Source organism: Microtus oregoni, unplaced genomic scaffold, assembly GCF_018167655.1.
Source record: "Microtus oregoni isolate MIOR12 unplaced genomic scaffold, Mior012 000006F_ref0000085, whole genome shotgun sequence".
Lineage (NCBI taxonomy): Eukaryota > Metazoa > Chordata > Mammalia > Rodentia > Cricetidae > Microtus > Microtus oregoni.
The window spans coordinates 36,381,985-36,397,943 of NW_024543065.1; the positions used below are offsets into that span (position 1 = coordinate 36,381,985).

Consider the following 15,959-nt stretch of genomic DNA (forward strand, 5'->3'; position numbering starts at 1 on the left):
ACCAGACACTTAGCGGAAATGCTATTTTGTCATTAGGGACATTGGTTAAAGGATGCTCTTTGGAATAGAGTATAAAGTACAAGATGAGGTTTGTAGTCATTCCACATTGCTTTCCATTGTCAGATAAAAATGTAGTGGCTGGAAACATGCTTAGCAATAACACTCAGTGCTTTGTTTAATTAAAAAAAATTGGTAGATTCAGAAAATAAATTTAAATAAGGATTGATTGTTTAAAAATATTAGGTAGTTGTGTTTGAACTCAAAGAACAGCAGTGACAGTGGCCTTTCCCTGGGTAAAAATGCTTAGGTCTATTATAAACTTATACATGCAGATGTGTGTTTGTGCTTGTAAGTTCATGTATACATATGTGTTATTTATACAAATGTGTTATTTATTAAAAATCTATGATATGTTTAAAATAAGTAGTTATTAAGAATATTTTAATTGCTTACTTTTTAGTAAACCATATTAAAAGAAAGTTTTGATTTTTGTAATAGCAAAGAGGTAGTGTATTTTAATATAGAGTAAAAGCATACTATTTTGAGTCTCATGAAACAATCCATAAATCTAATGTTTTTCATATTATTAAAATAAAAATGAGAAATTGGCAAGGCATAATTATACATACCCATGAAGCAGTGGTATTGATGGGTGAAAAATTAAGTTTGCTTACCATGGAAAAGAAAAGAACATTTTTAAAGAAGGTGCTTTGTGTGTCTGAGCCATCGCAAGCATTTTATCTAACCTCTGTTCTTTGGCGATGCCTGTAGTTAGTTCTTTATCAAACAACCGTGTATACAGTGACTCACCCCCCTACAAATGATCTGAATGAAAGTTTGACCTCCCAATGGGTAAGCTTAATTTGTTTGCAGTCATTTTGAAATATTCTGTTTTACTTTTCAGTAGGTGAGTGTTCTTTTTCCTTCTGTTGTCTGCATCTTTCTTTACACTCTTCTTGAGAGCTGTCAAATTAGACTTTTAACTTTACATCTGATTAAAAATTAAGTAATGGGAGAAATGCATGATTTATGGAAGGAAAACTAGCATGGCACACATTTACTGAATGTCATGCACCTCAGCTGAAAATAGAAGCACACACAAAGAAGCATATATGCACAGGCACACAAGATGGGAAGCTGATGTTGGTTACTCTTTTTATAAGTCTAAGCTCCAATTCTTTGTATAGAAAGTCTCAGAACAATTTTTATAGTTGCAAATTTGGAAACTGTTTCAGATGAAATGTCATCATTTGGCTCTGTGCGTGTTGACAGGATTTCCATAACGAACAGGTTGCCATTCCTTTGATGTGTGTATCGCACATCTGGCTGGAAGTTACTAATTTACATTGTCTTAACAAATTAACCACAGGCTTATTGATTCTCTATGGTAGTAGTGAATAGCCCCATTTGTTTGGGGGCTACTTGATGCAGGCAGAGAATGGTAAGTGAATCCTTTGCGAATATACCACCTCAACAGTGCCCTTAAATACTAAGCAAGCCCCCAGATAACCTGACAGTCCAGATGTTTTCCAAATGTAAACTTTTATATAATGTACACTTTGAAGTGATTTTCATGACATAAAAGTAGAGAAAAATTTTAAGTAATCAATGATCAAATGAGAGTGTGGTGTTTTGGTAGAAGCTATGTTCATGAGAAGTTTACTTTTTTTAATTTTCTGATGGCAAACATATTGTTTAAATACACTTAGGAAAAAATCAGTCATTATTATCTAATAAAAGCACCAATGAACAGAAATCTCCTAAACCTTGCCTTAATTAGTAGCTGCAGCAGTGCATGTAGGGAAAGTAGGATGCTTTTAGAGCAGGCGATGGTCTTTACCTTGTGCCTTCCTAACTTCAATATCAGCATTCAATTTTGCAAATCGGGAGAAAAGAAAATGCAAAGACATCAGAGCATAAAGAACCCTAGCTTCTTTGGTGTCTGTGGTTCAATGTAACACCTACTGTGTTTTTGTAATATCCCTCCATCACAAGAAAACAAAACCATGACTGTTTATGACTTTCTGTAAGACATGCATAATTAGAGAGAGTTTTCTTATACACTGAGTGCTCCCGGGCTTTAAAATGTGCATCAAATGTGAGAGACACCTGTCCTTAGGATTAAGAGCATAGATACACTGAGAACGTAACTAACCATAGTGACTGTTAGGGAGAGGCCTGGGAGTGGAAAATACAAAAGGAAAGTACATTGTACGAAGACTGGAGTCTGGAATTCATATGTACTTCAGTTTAATTGGTAGTAGTAATTATTCATAGCTAGTTCAGATGGAAAACATTAGTTTTTAATGCAAAGTAAAATTAAAAATGTGAAACACCCAATAAACTATGAAATGTAATTTAAAAGAAAATTGAAAATGCTGGATCTCTTTATGATTATAGACACTGTACATTTTAAAATTAAGAAATACTCTTCTACTTTTAAGATAAATCAATGAGGTTCAACTATCATTTAAAATATCCACATTGTTTTCAGACCTATATGTTGGAAGAATAGTACACTGTTGCTATTTCCCACATTTCTTTTATGTCCCTCTATGGCTGTATGTGGTTGATTTTTATGAGTATATTTCCTATTAAATAATTTCAAATAAAGTTATGGACATTGTGGTTATTGCATCCTAAATGTCCTGCCTAGCTACTGTACATGAGGACACATTTATAGTATTCTGAATTACTGCCTATAGAAGCGAGGGAAGGTATGGATTAACCTTAGTTTATATGTGCCACGAAAATCAGTCTACCACCAATATCTAGCAAGTGTTCTTTGATGGGTGCCATTAGCAAGGCTGATAGACAGTGTTTGCAGAGTTTGAGATGGCTTCTATAACCCTAAAGTCTAGCATATTTTAAACTTGATTTCTAATAAAAATTATAGACCAATACTATTGTGATATTGTGCTTGGAAAAGAAAAAGAAAAATTAGATTTTGAATGATCTGATTAATATTTTCAGCCTTTTTTTCTGGTAAAAAGCTTGCCTCTGCTTGTTTACTAAGTTTAGAATTTAGAACACTGCTTTTAGTGGAAAATCTCAAGTGTTGTTGTCGGGTGGTTTATAGATCACATAGAAGGAAGTAGTTTTCTCTGTAAAAACTTCAATTTTTATGTTACTAAAAACAACAAATGGAGACAATCCAGATTTGTGGCTATTTTCTAAGTATCTCCATGAATTTGTAGAAAAGTTGATCAATGCTGAAGGAGAGATACTTAACATCAGAGAAAAATGTGCTCCGCCTTGTAATAAACAGATTCCATGCCTCAAGTTCTTGTTTTGCACGCTGTTCTCAGTTAAATATTCTGAGAAGCCTTATAATTTTCATAATTAAAAAAGATTTAAAAATGTAGCATATTTGGTCAGTAGAAAACTTTATATACCCTTGCTTTAACCAGTGAATGTTGAAACACTTTTGATGGAGGAAGGTCATTGGCTAATAAAGGCACTGCCCTGGCCCATTTTATTGGTTAGAGGATAGGTGGGAGGAGTAAACAGAACAAAATGCTGGGAGGAAGAGGAAGTGAGCTCAGAGACTCGACCGCTTTCCTCTCGGGAGGAGACGCCTGAGAGAGACGCCATGCCCCGCTCCTGGGATGAAGCTCCGACCAGGATGGACATAGGCTAGAATCTTCCCGGTAAGACCGGTTCTCACAGATTATTAGAGATGGGTTGATCGGGATAACAGAATTAGCCAGTAAGGGCTAGGGCTAAAGGGCCAAGCAGTGATTAAAAGAATACAGTGTCTGTGTAATTATTTCGGGCATAAGCTAGCCGGGCAGGAGGCTGGGGTGTTGGGGACACAGCCCGGCCACCGCCACTCTTATTACTACAGTTCCATTTCTTGGAGTAGACTGTAGATTCAATTAAAAAGTAGTTGGATACTCCCATAACATTTGTACCTCAATTACACCAGTTGGAATATCTTGTCAGAGCTGTCATTATTATTATTATTATATTATTATTATTATTATTCTCAGGGCTCTCAGCTAGATGAGCTATCTATTACCTATTATAGTCAAATTTTCTATGTGGTGACACCATTAAAATAATATCTTAAAGAGTTTTTGGAAATATAAATTATATTGTTTACAATGACTACCCTATCATGTAATTGAGCATCAGAATTTATTCTTCCTATCTAACTATACTTTTATGCCCTTGGACTTATCTGTCCTCATTTCTTTTATGACCTGAAGCTAGAATTAAAGGCTCTGTGCCAATGATAGCATTTTGCCTTGTATGACGATGAAAGTGGAGGTGGTTTAGGAGAGGAAAAGTCAGAAGGGGAGTTTAAATGATGAAGGCCATCCAACTTCAAAATGGGCTTTAATGCAAATTCATGGAGGAAGATTAAAAAGCTGCCTTGACATTGCTGCTTCAGAACTGTGTGTCCAGATATTAACATTTTGTTTTAAAGCATAGTGATGGCATCTTATCAGTGATACTTAATTAACAATGTATAATTTTCCTCGAAAGCCTTATTAAGGATATTTTCAATATTATTGTAACAATAATGTAGATCACAAATATTTGTTTTTTTCTGATGTTTTGCAATCTCTCTAGATTACAGATATGTTGCTGCTATTACGCATTTCATTTCTGCTACCAGGTTTAATGTTTTATGTTCTTGTAAAACACAGTAAATCAGATGTCTGTGAATTGCTAATATAAGTAATCCTGTTTATCAGAATGGACACAAATGACCTTTTGTGGCAGTGGGGTGTTTCCATTTCTTCCTTAAGAGAGATGGTTCAATGACAGCAGTTGTCCCTTGTCGTTGTACTTGATTGCTGGGAATTTCCACTCATTCCTTCAGTTCCTGTGCTGCTGTCTGTTTTCTCCTTCCTTCTGGACTCCACTCCTCCCTTTATCGCTGATGTGACATAAAGGATCTCCCCTTCCTTTCTGGGTGATGACTACTTGGTGATGTCCAGCCTCACCTCTCCTCTGGCTTTCTTGTCTGTGGGTGGGGAAAGGTTTTGATTTTTGAGTTATAGAATAGGAAAGTATGGGTCATTGCATTATTTGGAGGCTGAGACAAGTGAACGTGGTTCCAAATTCAAAAGGAGTTTTATTTCAGTTAAGGAAAGCATGCTTTTGTTTCCCTATAGTCTCATTTTGGGGAATACTGTTATATTTGGTATAATAAGCTTTGAGTCTGTAGCTGGACCTGGTGATGTAAGCCCACAGTCATAACTATCCCAGAAACTCAGGCAAGACATCACAAGTTCAAGGCCTGTCTGGGTTACAGGATAAGTTCAAGTTCAGCACTGGAAATTTAGTGTGATCTTATATCAAAATAAAATATAGCCTGGTAGTAAAGTGTTTGTCTACTATGCCTGAAGTGCTAGGTTCAACCGTCAGTGTGTGTGACTGTGTACCTCAATAATTTCTAAAAGCCTGCTGCTACTCTTAGTGTTTCTCTCTGTGTTTTGCTCCCATTGGCTTATGATATTGCTGTCTTTCCAGATGAGCAGGTGGTGATAGAAAATTCACTTGGTTAAAGTGCTGCGTGCTTACACTACTATGCAAAGATGACTTGGATGGGGATTAAATAAAACATGGAAATTACTGATGAATACCTGTAACAAAGAACCTGCACCTTTTGCCTTGGTTCAAGGACCCCCTTCTTTCTTTTCTATATTCTGGGCATTTCAAGGTCGAAGGTTCCGGAAAGGAAAAAAATTGTCTACGGGGATGGCAAAGGCCAGAGGGTTGAGAGGAGGCTGATTGTGTGTAGGACACTGACTGGGTTTGGGGTTTGACTGGGTCTTGAATTTTTAAGTATCGACCACAGATTTGGGTAATTTTAAATGTCTCCTTTCTACACAGTTTCTTAACTCTACACTATAAAGGCTATGCTTTAAGTGTGATTTCCATGGTTGTTGCTGTTGCTGTCATGAGCTCTAAAGGCAGGAGACATATCTGCTTGGAGAGAGGGGAACCAGGATTTACTCAGGGCCTCCTCTGTGTTAGAATGGCTGAGAATACCTGGCAGAGGTTACTTCCCAGACAAAAGGAACATTTAGAGGAGTCAAGCTTTTACTAGTCTTTCATTTAATTGGGAACCAGTGCCCTTTTACTAACTGTACTCACTGCTGTTAGTAACTATAACTTCAAGTGTATACATCGTGAAACGTTTGCCTTTTTGATGGTATTCCATGGAGCCTTTTGTCCTCCTTGTTTTGCATGGCCTGTACATTGCTGTATGTGAAACAAAGTTCTGGACATCACCCAAGCTCAAACAGTCTATAGTTGACTTAGCTAAACATAAGAGACCCACCTAACTTGAGAAGTCAGGTTGACCCATTTTGAAATGGAGTGAGGAACACAGAGTTCAAGGTAAGGGTGAAGTTCTAGGGAAAGGGATGGGAAACAGGGTTAGGATCTTTTGACATGGGTCAATGAGTTGTGTTCGTTTGCAGCGTGGCTATTCTGTGCTATTGCTGGAAGCATTTCTGCCCTTCTTCACTCTGGACTATTGTGCTGGAGCTGGGGTGTTTTTCTTTTTTTCTTTTTACAAATTATTAGTGGTACACATTCAACATGGATTTAATAATTTTTTGCACCTATGCACAGAACATGCTTTTGAAAGTTTGAGGTGTCAGTATTCTAAATTGAACAGTATTCTAAATTGAACTATTGAAAAGATTGTATAGTACTGGCATGAACAGTGGTTTTGTACTGATACTAATTTTCAGAAAGAAAGTGTGATATACGTATTAGGACAGGGAAGGTCAGTGAGGGACTTGATCTGGATTTTCAGGGCCAAAAGGCTGCATTTGCCTCTCCAATTCTTTTCTTATGAGAGTATGATGCAATCTAACCTCTAGGCTTCTTATTAGGATACCTTAAACCCTGGAGATTCCTGACAAGGCTTTTGAAATTTGTGTTATAAAATAAGCTTGCAGTATGTACTATTGTACAAGATAGCGAAGTAGCCAAGAGTCTACTCATTAGTCCCAGCGTTGCCACTCAGCAGCTCTGTGACCAGGCAAGTTGCTCAACTCTACTGTTTGTAGTTTTAATATGTAAGATGTGGGCACTTTACCTCCTAGAGTCATTCTGAATATTAGATGAAATAATATGTGTTTTGGCACTATGCTCAATTCAAAATAACATTGAGAAAATGTCTTTTAATAGAGTGTTTATTTTAATGAAATAAAAATATTTTAGCACACTAATAAGCCCCAAACAAATATATAAGGATATATATATTATATATATATTCACATGTACATATGAGTCTTTGGGCTTTGAAGGAAGAAAGCATAAGTTTTAGGAAGGCAGAAATTTGCTTAAGAATAATAAATCAGTAGTCATTTTGATGAATTGTTAGGTCCTTCAGTTTTCAGGAGTCTTTATAAATGATTTAAATTATAAAAGATTACAAAAGATTTACTGAGTACCTGGTTTACAACAGGTGTCACAAGTTTGAGGGACATCAAACATCAAAATGAGCAACAAATGTCTTTGGGGGTTGGGGGTGGAAATAGAAAAGAGAAAAGGTGTTAAGTACAAAAAAAAAGGGGGGCTCTCTTCTTATCTACATAAGAAAGAGAGAGCCAGAGTGCTCCAGCCCAGACTAATTCAATCCTGGGGTGAGCCCAGGGACTCTAGGGCTCAGAGTCTCCCTGACCAGGTGGTGGGACAGAGTGCTAGGAATAGGACTTGGAGATGTTCCCTGCTCCCCCCTCCTCTGTCTACCCCCCCCCTCTCTCTCTCACACACACACACACACACACACACACACACACACACACACACACACAGAGAGAGAGAGAGAGAGAGAGAGAGAGAGAGAGAGATTGATTAAGAGAAAGAGAGAAAGGGGAGACGGGGCAGCTCTTTGTGTCTCATGACTTTGGAGAAAAGAAAGCAGATGTACCTGAGTTGATTTTTGTTCCTCTGGACTGATGTTAGGATGCTTTTGTTTCTTTTGTTTTAATGGGATTTCTCACTATTTTGTGGTTGATACCTGATAGGCTTAGTAATCACATGAACTTTTGCATTGAAAATCACTCTCATTACCTTTGTAGATTTATTGCACTTTAGAAGACTGTTAATCACTTTAGGTTTCTGTATAGCCTTGGCTGTGCTGGAGCTCATTATATGGATCAGGCTAGACTTGAACTCATAGGGACCCACCGGCCTCTGCCTGTAGAGTACTGGGATTAAAGCATGCACCATTATGTCTGTGTGGTTTTAGTAATAATTTAAAAATTATTTTCTTTATGAGGCATGATGTTCCAGGCACTGCTGCTGTCTCTGAGAATTGTTCTGTTAACTACCATGCTTGGGAAGGTTGAGAAGAAAGATGGTATCCTACTATAATGGCTGATGCAAGGCGCTCAGTCAGAATAGGTGGCTCAGTTAATATTTTATTCAGTAAAATAATAGTAAAGTAATAGGTTACTCAGTTAGCAGTGTAAGCAGTATACTCACCCAGACCCTGGACTGCACTGGATGGCATTTTTGGTATGCTCTCCATCAAATGGTGATGTATTAGGGTGGGCAAAACGAAGTTGTTACTCTGCATTTAAATGCCCAACATTGGCTTTTTATGAAGTCACTGGTGACATCTTGCAGATATTTTGCTAACGTCTATAAAGTTATTCTTTGTTTTAATTTGCGGTCTCCACAGAGGGAGTCATTCTGACATAATTGTATGCATCTGGATCTAGTCAGCTCCCATGCAATATCCTCATACCTCATACCCAATCCCATCACCTCCTTTATCAACTTAAGCATCAAAAATAATGATTTTTCAAAAAAAATAGCAGTTGATAGATGTCTCCCATTGAATATCATTTTGTTTGGAACATTTAGTATTTTATCAGGATTCAAATGGGAGTTGCTGGCTTCCCCAGAAGGGTATTTTCTTGTGATTGATTGTAAAGTGGATAGAGCCCGGCAAAAGATCTTTCTTTCTCAGGGATTTCTTGTTCAAACAGAATTTGTTGTATCCACATCGGCAAAGCTGTGCTAATACAGGCTGCTGGCCAGATCTTGGAAATAGCCTCATTATATTGAACGGGATATCATAAAGGTATCCATTAAGGTGGGATTCTCTCAGTGTTTGGACTTTTAAGCCCAAGTCCCTTGCCACGTTCTACATTTCATCAATAGCCTAATTCGTGTGTAATGTATCCTTAGAAAATACGTCTCCTAACCATTGCAAAAGTAGAATCTGTGGCTTTTGGCATTCTTAGGGTTTGGGCTTGTTGTTGTTTAGTTGTTCTTTTGCTTTCTGTGTTTATGGAGGCCATAAGGTGCTCTGCTGACCGAAGGGTAAAAACCCAGGAAATTTACTGCGTCCAGCTCTCCATTCAGTTGCTATTGCTGTCCAAATATGTGGCAGACAAAGAACTACCGTTTCCCCCTCTGGATCGAAGGAAATTCAGCTCAGAATCCTGCATTTTAATTTCCCCATACTATTAGGAAGCGTACAGTGTTGGAAGCCACAGTATTTAGCTTCACTGTGGAAATCGTTCTGCAGTTCTGCCAAAGTGAAGCATTGGTTGTGTTGTGTTGTATTTTGGTTCTGGACCCCACTGGGGTCAGGAATGCTGGAAGAATGAGGCACACAAAGGTAAGGGCAGGGTGGGAGTTGATTCCACTCCTCCAATTAGTGCATGAAAATACGAGCAGAATGTGGTGTAGTGTTCTATTGTCAAAGCTAATTGAAGACTGGGGGAAATATTGGAGACAACACAGGCGCTTTACAATTTAATTTCTTTTCTGTTTGTATGTCTTCCCAGTTGACTCAATAGGACTTTTATTATAAACAAATTTCTGTCATAAGAATCTGCTTAATTTCAGTGGTGATAACTAAGGGGATTTTAAGGGATGTTTTAGGTTGAAGTTCTGTCTAAGGCAAGCTGGAAATGGTGTAAAAACTCAGCAAATAATTTCTCAGGGCCTGCTGCATGCCAGGCTGTATGGTCGGGCTGTGGTGTGACACAAGATGACAGCAGAGATCCCAGGCGTGTATCCAGCCAAGTTTCAGAGTGTCTGTTATGGGTAAACCAGAGGCAGCTTGCAGAAATATTAGATATGTGTGAGAAATGACGGGAATCAAGAACACCTAGAGTTTTATTTAGCCTGAACAACTTGGACAGTGTATGACAAAACAGGTTTGCAGGCAGTGGTATCAAACAGTTGTGTGTTGGAGTTTAATGCCTGGAAAAGTCACAGATTAGACTTCAGTTCTGGTAGAGAGGGAAAGTCTTAGAAAATGGAGATCATCAAGGTATGGAATGTAAGGAGGAGGAGGGGAACAAAATATCCAGTGAAATGAGAAGAGAAGAGAAGCTCCTTGGGGACTGAACAGTAGCTCTGCAGCTTGCAGAGCAGCAGCTCCAGAGGAAACAAGCATCCAGGTTCTGAGAAAGTACCTCAGTGAGAGATCCTTTCTGGGTCACCTGTTTTCCACTGTTCTGTAGTCCCCTTTTACCTGATTGCTTTGGTATTTTCATCCCAGATAACAAGTGCTCTGGTTTTCACAGAATATCTCCCCTCCCAGCATCAGCACCAATAGAGAGTAAGTCAAAATGCACATTTCTGGACTGTATCCTAGATCTGCAAATAAATGAAAAAAGGGTAGAGTCTAGCAGGTTGTGTTTTAACAAACTGATTAGATGTTTTCTGAGGTGTGCTGAAAGTTTGGGGGCTACTGTGTATTGGAGGAGGCTGCTTGTTGGTTCCCGGCTGCTTAGCCCCAAATTAATCACACAGAAACTGTATTATTTAAAATACTACTTGGCCCATTAGCTCTTCTTATTGGCTAACTCTTACATCTTAATTTAGCCCATTTCTAGTAATCTGTGTATCGCTACGAGGCTGTGGCTTACCAGGAAAAGTTTCAGCGTGTCTGTCTCCAGTGGAGGCTCCAAGGCTTCTCCCTGACTCTGCCCTTTCTCCCAGCATTCAACCTTGCTATAGGCTAGGCCAGTTTCTTTATTAACCAATAGTATTTACAGCATACAGAGGGGAATGCCACATCACCTGTGTTCAGAGAAAGAGTCATAAGTTTCATCAAAGAAAGTTAACAGATGGGAAATGTACTATCATCTCTTTTTGGGCCAAATATCTAAGGCTAAAGAAATAAATGTATTTTAATGTCAGTAAACCACTTCTGAGTCATTGTCATGGGAAGCATCCCAAATCTTATAAATTATAGCAATGGTCAGATACCAATTCATACATTGATGACTGTGCACTTTGGATAGTATTGTAATGGCTGACTTTAACCAGACAAAACTGAAAGTTATTCATTTCAGTCGGCAGCCCAAATTCTCAACCAACCATTGAAACCTTTCTTTAACATAAGATCCTGTTTAGACAATTTAAAATGATTCCTGAGGCACACATTTGATGAATTATGAATTTTATTCATAAAATACACCCCAAATTTATTTTAGCTGTTTAAATAATTGAGTTTAATGTATATTTAGTCAAGCATTACAGTAGTAAGGGCTTAAGGAGATTAGAAATAAATGAATCCAATTAAAGAATATGTCCCTGAGATTTGATATGTCATCAGCAGGAGTGAACTGTTTGCACAGCAACTGTAAAGAAATCATTAATGATTAACTATCCAGAAGAGGGTTAATCAAGAATAAATGTTACAGGACATACTTTATAATATTTAAGTTAAACAAACAACGTCTGTGCATCCAAGCACATTGCATCATGCCATCATTTCTGCTGTCTTTTCCTGGATAGTTCAAAGTCTGAGCCTGTCTGCGTCCATGATATACAAATGCAGACTTTGTAATGTGTAAGGCAGGGAAGACTTTCCAGCAGTACTATGCATTTGGGTTCTGTGGTCTCCTTATATGAGGTTCTGGGGTCAGAATTTGCAGAGCCTATAGCTTTGAATATGGAATCAAGTTTCCCAGAGTAAAGGGATGATTATGGTCTTTTGGCTACAGTTTTTTTGTTTTTATGTTTCTGGAGCCAAAAATAGTTGTGATATTTTTATGTGCTCTGCTAGATGACATCATTAGAGTTTAGAAATAGTTTTGCTGAGGATTAGAAGAACTAAGTGAGAGAAGGTTCCTATGAGACTAGAGACTAAGCCAAATATAAGGGAATTGTCAACCCAAACAAAATAACTCCCATCTCAAAGGGAATAAGATATAATTTATTCTATTCAAGTGTTGGCTTTGGTCACTAACACCACAAAGCCAGGCATGATGGTATAATCCATAATCTGTACTCTCAGCACTGAGGGGCAAGGGCAGGAAGATCAGAAGTTCAGGACCATCCTCAGCTACACAGAGAGCTGAAGACAAACTGTGCTACATGACACTTTGTCTCCAAAAATAACATGAAAAAACGAAACAAACAAACAAACAAAAAACCAAAGCAAACAAACACAAATAACTTAGCAAGTGAAAGGGAAGATTATCTGGCTTTAATATATTCCATTTTTGAAATGGAATTTTATGTTTAAACTTTTTTGATTTGCTCATAAAAACCCAAATCCTCCTTGTTTTCTAAAACAATAAGAAACAGAAAAGTTATAAGATAACAGAATTTTGGTCTTAAACCTAAAAGGTGAACAGCTATACTCAAAATGGAGAATACTTTCCTGAACATAAAAATTAAACTACACAGCAGGAAAAAAATAACGATATCTTGAATTTTGCAGGAAAATGGATGGAGCTAGAAAACATTATTTTGAGTGAGGTAACCCAGACACAGAAAGACAATTATCACATGTACTTACTTATAGGTGGTTTTTAAACATAAAGCAAAGAAAACCAGCCTGCAAACCACAGTCCCAGAGAACTTAGACAACAATGAGGACACTAAGAGAGACATACATAGATCTGATCTACATGGGAAAAAGAAAAAGACAAGATCTCCTGAGTAAATTGAGAGCATGAGGACCTTGGGGGAGTGTTGAAGGGGGGAGGGGAGAGGCAGGGAGGGAAGCAGAGAAAAATGTGGAGCTCAATAAAAATCAATTAAAAAATTAAAACTTTCTCATAGCAAGAAATATGGCTCCCAAATTAATTCACTTAATTTGTTTCTTTAATTTAAATAATATTTTTTCATTTATTTTGCATATCAACCACTTTCTCCTCCCTCCTCTACTCCCATCCCCTCCTCTTTTCCATCTATCCCCCACCCCATCTACTCCTCCATCTCCGTTCAGAAAGGGACAGATAGACATCCCATGGGCTTGCACAAAGCAGAACACATCAAGTTGAGGCAGGACCGAGCTCCTCCTCTTACATCAATGCAGGGCCAGGTAATCCAGCACAGAGAACAGGTTACCAAAAGCCAGCTAAGCGCCAGGGAGAAGTCCTGCTCTCACTGTTAGAAGCCTTACCAAGAGACCAAGTTACACAATGGTTGTACACATGCAGATGACCTAGGTCAGTCCAAGTCAGCTCCCTGAATGTTGGTCCAGAGTCTATGAGTTTCCTCCTCTTTTTCTTCTGCAAGATCCCCCCTCCCTTTCTTCAGCTGAACTCCAGGAGCTCTGCCCAGTGTTTAACCAGGTATATGCCTAAAACTAGTATAGCTGGGTCATGAGGTAGATTCCCAATTTTCTGAGAAATCACCATACCAATTTCCAAAGTGCTTGTACAAGTTTGCACTCGCACCAGCAGTGGAGGAGTGTTCCCCTTACTCCACATTCTCGCCTGCATAAGCTCTCATCACTGTTTTTGATCTTAGTCTTTTGAGATTTCTTCTGTTGAGAATTCTTTGTTTATATCTGTACCCCATTTTTAATTGTATTATTTGGTATTTTTATGTTTAGCTTCTTGAGTTTTTTATATATTTTGGAGATCAGTTGTCTGTCAGATGAGTTCATTTCATCTAAAAATTGAAACAGTTCACATGAAAACCTTCAGAGGCAAATAATTACGTAAGGTAGCAAGGGTGAAAATTAGATCAGAACACAGTGAAATATCTAAGTACTAAGAGAGCCGATGTGCATTTGAACATTTAAAAATCATAAATGGTGTTCCTAAGATGGTAAACCTTTGAAAAATAAATTCAATAGTTCTTTTTTCTTTTGTATATAACATGCACAAATAGGAAATCTTGGAAATAAAAGAGGTTAGGGAACTACTAATTGTATGTTAGGAGTACTTGAAACTTACCTTAATTAGTGTTTTTTTAAAATAAATATTTGTTCTTATAAAAGTTCAGTGTGCTCATTATAGAAAAATTATGATAGTATAGAGAACAATGAAATGATAAAAGATATTTTGGTCTGTTTTCTGGGTATCTGCACTTAACAGTTTAGTTCATTGCCTCTTATTATATATAGATAGTACTTGTTAACCTAAAAAGAAAAAAAAAATCAGTGTATTGTATTTTTCATGTCACTGAAGTCAAAGGATTACCAGATGTATAAAAATTTATCAGGATATTCCATAACTTAGTAATTCCTTTGTATTTGGTTATTTTATACTTCTAACTAAATATCAGAAATTATGACAATAAACATATTTGTATATAGATATTTGATACTTCCAATAATTTTCATAAAATTATTTTCTATTTTCTAAGAACACTATAGATTGCTAGAGAGTAAACGGCTGGACTTAGCACATGAACAGTCTCAAGACTTGACAGGTGTGATTGTTTTACTTTCCCAGCTGTAGCAATGTGGATGCCTACTTCCTCTCTTGTGTGTCATTAGCAGGTTCATTAAAAATACCTCTGCCAAATTAAAAGCACAATTATCTTTTGTTGCTTGTTTTAATGTATATTCATGAGACTAAACCTTTGGGATATTCCTAAACACTTTGTGTACCCTTTTCTAACTTTTGTATTGTGGAGATATTGCAGTCATTAACAGAGTGTAGAATTTATTTCTCTAGGGACTTAAATTTTATTTCTCCTGTCTCCTTCCACATAATTTTAGGAGTTAAAAAATAGTTTAGGATGAAATGACTTTAGTGTTCTAGTTTTCCTAAATATTATATATGCTTGAATTACAATTTGAAAAAAATAAGTGAATTTACTACAACAGTAAAGTAGGATTTGACTCTGTGACTTAAGTTCTCACAGTATCTCAGAGTCCTTATTAATTATAATCTAGGAATTTAAAAAGGTCTCACATAAACTTAGGATGGCTTTTAGGTAAAGGCACTGCTTACAAAAGCAGAGTTTTGGGAAATGACTATGGGATAACCACGAATCTACTTATTTGTACTAGACGATTTCATTTCCAAAGGCGCCTTAGCCCAATTTTCACCAGACTGTCGTCGTCTGTGAGCTTCTCAGTACGGAATCGTCCTTATCATCTCTTTCTGCTGGGCTCCATAGGAGCCTGAATATGAAACACAAAACGGGTCTCTCTGCTGCCAGGACTTACTGGTGGCTAGGCAGCAGCTCAGCCAGAATACAAAGAAGGTCATGCACTGTGTCTAAGAGTGACTCTGGAATCCAATTAAAAAGTTTAGTATAGGCACCGTCATCCCCACTTAATCTGATCATGGTTTAATGCAATCCTCTGCTTATTTCACTCGTGCCTTTGGAGTCAAATCAGTTGTGTGTCTCTTTTTCCACGTTTTGCCTGGGTAATTTGATCAATTTCAACTGTTTAAAAAAATAGTTCAGCTAGGAAATCTGGCAACATCTTTTAAGAATTGTCATGAAGCATAATGTACCCAGAGAAGCTCCAGGATAACCTGCAGGTCCAAAATTGTCATATCATAAGCAGAAAATTCAGTTTTCTAAAAAGAAAATGGAATACACTGTGGTGTTGGGGAAGAAACGTTTTTGTAAAGGCTCTCGAAACTGTTTGAGCAATGCGGTTGCTTGCTTCTTTGTGCACAGATTGTAAGGCTGTGAATCTTAAGCACTCTGTCGTGGCTGCAATGATAGAAATGATGATAATGTATTTCTCCAAGGTGGGAAGTTACTTTCATTAGCTTTACAAGGGTGTCATAGTGAGCTTTTCACATGAC

General features: G+C 37.5%; 1 protein-coding gene across 1 annotated transcript in view; it reads left to right on the forward strand.

The window, feature by feature from the left end:
* The window catches only part of Sim1 (SIM bHLH transcription factor 1), a 67,718-nt gene that overhangs the window by 16,475 nt on the left and 35,284 nt on the right, over positions 1 to 15,959 (forward strand). The gene's annotated exons all lie outside the window — the stretch shown is intronic.